The sequence below is a fragment of the Diabrotica undecimpunctata genome, chromosome 2 (genome assembly GCF_040954645.1).
Source record: "Diabrotica undecimpunctata isolate CICGRU chromosome 2, icDiaUnde3, whole genome shotgun sequence".
NCBI classification, from domain to species: Eukaryota; Metazoa; Arthropoda; class Insecta; order Coleoptera; family Chrysomelidae; genus Diabrotica; species Diabrotica undecimpunctata.
Window position 1 is genome coordinate 26519296 of NC_092804.1, and position 6000 is coordinate 26525295.

A 6000-nucleotide genomic window follows, 5' to 3' on the forward strand; every position below is an offset into this window, starting at 1 on the left:
TCGACGCTGAATACCAAATTCGCAATAAAGAATGTCCACTTTTTATTAAAATATTTAAATTGTTATTTAGCTCATAGTTAAATGACTTTCAATTGCAATTTTATTTCGCTTTATTTGAAAAGAATTGAAGAAAATTACTATGAGTAAGTTTTATCGGTAATAGGTGGCTATTACATAGCTAGAATATTGTAAATATGAAATGGGATTAGTAATGTAGATGTGATGCAATTACATCTGGTGTTTATTGAGACCCTGCTGGTTTCAAATTAAAGAGACGACGCAACAAAACTTAATTATAAAAACTATAAATGGTAATAGCTACAGTAGAGTGTGCTGTAAAGAATAGAGAAAACTCGAATTCTTTATGAAGCAACAAGAATTAGGTGACTTCTTTTCGATGACAAATAATATGAACTGCAAACTGGAAGCTATTGGATGATTTTAGGAATAACTTTTTATTTCTACAATAGCTATATCTACAGTTTACCCTTGCGAAACACCATCCTTTGCACTCTTTACGTAGAGAAAAGACATTAAAATGAAAGTAGTCAATTCCATTTCATTTCAATTCAAGCTACTTCAAGTCTTTCTGATAAAAGGGAACCTCGAAACACGTAGGTAGGATAATGATAGAGTTCGAATTGAAAAGAAATGCAATTATCTACTTTATTTTAACGTCTTTTCTCTACGTAAAGAGTGCAAAAGCTGGTGTTTTGCAAGGGTAAACTGTATATATATACCTATTGTAGGAATAAAAGGTTATTCCCAAATTCATTCAACTGCAGATGTATTGTCGGAATAATTCCTACATCGTTCAACATCGTCCAACAGATACACTGATAATATATTCAAAGATGGATTGTCATTTACTAGTGCTATTTTTGTTTCTTTGCGCCAGCATTGCTAGTTTGATTTCTTCAGCGTAAAGAGCTCTATCGATTTACCATTTTCCTCCAGATTACGCAACTACAGAGGATTTTGTTTTGTTTATTGCACAGCCTAAAAGTGAGTTTTCCAAACTGAATTTACTTTTCTTAGTTACTAGTCATCTACTCTTTTTGTTTTAAACACAAACTTGTTTAGTATTTTTATTCTTCCCTTTAATTTTTTAGTCTTCCCCATAATTTAAGGGAAGAACTGTCGCAGACGTATGAATGGAAAAAACATATTGAAAAACATATTAAAAATTAAATACTCAATCAAGAGGAACATTAGTATGAGGATATACACAAAAACATAACCGTCCAAACTAAAAAACCGAAAAGCTCCTGGGTTGGACGGAATAACAATTGAAATGCTTAAGTACAGTGGAGAAAAGTTAAACGAGGGACTGCATATTTTCTTTGAAACAGTCACTGTTTATAAGAAAATACCGAATGTCTGACGAAAATGTATAACCATTCAAGTATTTCAAAAAGGTGAAAAAGACGATCCCAAAAACTATTGGGAGATTAGTCTCTTAAGCGCTGTTATAAAACTGATAACAAAAATTAACAACCAGAATATGTGCAGGTCAACGGTCGATGTGGTATTCATTATTCGCCAGATAGTGGAAAAGGTAATTGAATTCAACAAAACTATTTACATGTGCTTCATGTAAAACCAGTACATCTGTACTATCGAAAAACAGGCTGGCTAAGAAAATACGTATACAGACAGGGATATGAATGGAATATAGCTTCAGTCCAATACTCTTCTATTTGGTGAAGGATAAAAACATAAATAAAGAGATTATAAAATGGGAAACTATTAAATTTATTTATATCAGAGAAATTTATAATGCATAGGTAATTTTATTAGAGGATGAAGATAATTACTATTTAAATGGGAATAAGCCACAATTAAAGGTTAAAATACGTTTATTGACGTTTCAATTTCCACTTCGGAAATCGTTCTCAAAATACAAACATTAGTAAATTGACTAATGTTTGTATTTTGAGAACGATTTTCGAAGTGGAAATTGAAACGTCAATAAACGTATTTTAACCTTTAATTGTGGCTTATTCCCATTTAAATAGTAATTAATTTAAAATGCCACAAGAAAATAGCTTCAGAACAATATTAGGATAAAGATAATCTATAACGATTAGTATACTGGCTCCAACACATTGCAGAAATAATTTATAAGGTTATATCTATTAAGACGACACAATCAGTCAAGAAAAAGAGAAGAAAGATATGTAAAATAGCGACAAACATCCAAAGCATTAAGCAAGTTATGAATTTCAAATATATAGGAGTCAAAATTACCAGTACCAGAAACCCAAAGGAGAAAGTCACAGCATAGAGTTACAGAGCAGCAATGATATCTAGGTATATACGTGACATTATCTAGAGAAACAGACCTGCGACCGGTATAAGACCAGTAATGACCTATAAAACCAGAGCGGAAGCGGCTGCAATCAAGAAGGACAACTGAAATGAGAACGCTGAAGTCCATTGCTAACTACACTTTTAGGCACCGAAAAATGAATTAGTTTATAAGAGAACAATGCGGAGTCCGTGATGTCATAAGATTGGTAGACCAAGGCGTAGGGAGTTGAAAGACCACATCAGTAAAAAGATCGATGAGAGGTCGATGATTTCAGACATCGCAAAAATTGCAATGTCTGAAAAATATAATACATTGAGATCACCTTGGATACCTCCAAAACGATGGTACGAGAGCTGGACATTGGAGTGTCCCAAGATTTAGTTGCTAGAATGAAGAAAGATATGTAAAATGGCGACAAACATCCAAAGCATTGAGCAAGTTATGAATTTCAAATATATAGGAGTCAAAATTACCAGTACCAGAAACCCAAAGGAGAAAGTCACAGCATAGAGTTACAGAGCAGCAATGATATCTAGGTATATACGTGACATTATCTAGAGAAACAGACCTGCGACCGGTATAAGACCAGTAATGACCTATAAGACCAGAGCGGAAACGGCTGCAATCAAGAAGGACAACTGAAATGAGAACGCTGAAGTCCATTGCTAACTACACTTTTAGGCACCGAAAAATGAATTAGTTTATAAGAGAACAATGCGGAGTCCGTGATGTCATAAGATTGGTAGACCAAGGCGTAGGGAGTTGAAAGACCACATCAGTAAAAAGATCGATGAGAGGTCGATGATTTCAGACATCGCAAAAATTGCAATGTCTGAAAAATATAATACATTGAGATCACCTTGGATACCTCCAAAACGATGGTACGAGAGCTGGACATTGGAGTGTCCCAAGATTTAGTTGCTAGAATGAAAAGAACTTAGTAGTAAATTATGAGAAAGGAGAAGAAAAAGAATTTTTTTAGGTAGTTATATGCTTCTCCCAGATCAATACCTACTTTGAAAGTTCAAATCAATTTTCTGCATATTTTTTTCAATCTTATGTTGCCTGCATATTTTATCTACCCTCCGGCGTGCTTTCTTAAAAGTAGTTATTTCCTTTTGTTTATATTTCCAGGTATTTATTATGTGGATGCCATGTTTTTAGTTCCACAATTTCTAAAAATCTTTCTTCCTAGTTTTCTTGGTATGATACAAATCTATGGTTAATAAATACACTAACAATGTAAGAATATTAAAAACAGGCTTATATACTGTAGAATCTGTAGAACACAGTCTGGAAGGAAGGCCTTCTATATAAACATTTTAGGGTGGTTCCATTACGCACCACAGTGAGACTATTTGTCAACATACTATCAGATAGATACGTCCGCGTTGTATAAAGCAAAAATATAAGCAAACAGGGAAAGTTGAATACAGACTACCACAAGGAACTGTTTTAGACCCCACTCTGCCTTTAAAACTCAGACTTTCTAACAAAGCTGTAAGAAAATTTTGATACGCTGATTGTCAAACCTCAAAACTTTGAAGCCAACGAGGCAACCCTACGAGACAACAGACGATTTGTTCTCTCTTAGTAAATATTTTAAAAAGTGAAAGCTCATACCAAACCTAACTAAAGCAAGTTGCTTCCACCTAAGTAAGAGAAAAGCAAACCACCAACACAGGACGTCTCTTTTATTAATACTGTGCTAAAACACCAAAAGCATCCCAAATACCTTAAGGTACGGACGTACCGAAAATACATGGATGTGCGCGGTGAAGGTCGCGGTCAAGATTTACATTGATGACGGGCAGAACCTACCGAAGATACCTTCTTTTTAGTATTCTTTACGGTTCCTGAGGTGACTGACATGTGTTCCGGGAAAGTTAGATTTCTTACATTATAGAATTATGTACATGAGTAACAGTAGTGATGACAGTGACTGCATGTCTTCAAGTGAAAAGTAGTGGATCATTTGTAATTCTTTAAATCGCCAGCTTTCTGCTCATCCTATAAATAAAAAGGCAGTATCTCGGAGAATACCATCACCTATTTAAAGAGCTTAAGAAACACCACTTAGACAGATTTTATGCTTATATGAAAATGAGTCTTGATACATTTCAGTATATTTATCATACCATCCGTATCTCCGGCGAATGTCACGTTGATTGAAAACCACCAATAAACTTCGCTCGATCGCGATGTAAAAACTATTTTGTTCTGGCATCGACATCGCTGTAAACCGCGATGATAGATCGCGAGAGTGAACGGGTGAAACATCCTTGTTATGTTCGATCTCATAAGAAAATGAAGGTTTGTTTTGACATCGATGTATCGACCGTGACGGCGACCTTCATCGCACACATTCATGTATCTTCGTTATATTCGTACCCTGAATGACTTTTTTCAATGAAAACAGAAGACAGAAACCTATTTTTCAAAAAACATATTGAAAATACCGCTGAACAGCGACCACTCTAAAATTATCAACGTTTAACTACATTAAGCAATGAGAATAGATACTGGCTTATTAGACCTACTCTCCAGTTCTGGCTTCCGACTTCTTCTTCTTCTTCTTCTTCTCCTCCTCCCCCTTCTTCTTCTCCTTCTTAACGTGCCTTATCAAGTCTCCGTCTCTCTGTCTTGAATTATTCTGAACAGTTGTTCAACTATCCGTAACCCTGACATTTTTTACTGAACAGTTATTCGACTCTGCATATCATGATCTATTCTTTGACATTCTTCAACCAATTACTTTAACCATTCTTTACCCATCATAATTAGTGTAGAACATTATACTGAGTAAAAGCTCGTGACGCAAGCATCTACCGGTAAGTTGAAGTATCATTACTACCAGACATTGCGACGTCGCAGACTTTTTTACTGCAACGCGACACACCCTGCTACCCAATCTACCCGACGCTGTTGTTGTTACCTGATATTTGTAACATTCAAAAGGGGTATAATAGGTGTGTTTCTTTTGTGCTGATAATAATTTATGTCAATCGATATTTAGTATATTATTTTAAAATGGAAAGAAAGAATGTAGCAAAAAGGTTCTGAAGCTACTTTCTTGTGTCATGTCTAATTTAAATATTGTTTAAACAATGTAATATTTAAACAATGTTGCAATTATACATTTTTTCGTACTTTTAATGGTGTGTTTTTATTCATTGTATACAAAAAATATATAAATTTGTAAATTATGTAATATTGTTTGTAACCAATTTGGGTTTTGACGTAATTCTCTTGTAAGTTTTTATTTGTTTACCCTCAAGTTTAGTAGGTGACCTACAAAATACCAATAAATTTAAAAAATGGGATAGTTAATAATTAGCGGTATTATTCAAATGTCTTAATTAGGACCCTAATGATGTTAATTATCAATTTTTTACTTGTAATAATACTTGAAATAATGTTTGATTATGTTAAATTTGGGAGATATACGTGGGAAAAGATAATGGATATTAGTTATCTAGAGAATAGGCGATATGTTTGTATAATTTTTGCTTATAAAAAAGGAATATAATTTCCTATGTACGTATAACTTTTTTTTTGATAATAATTTATTTGTTATTAATCACCTTGTATATTTAATATTATTTTATCCATTAAATTGACTAGATTCTTTGGAAATTAAAAACGCATATATTTTATGCTTAAATGCTAATACCTTTTCCTGTTGT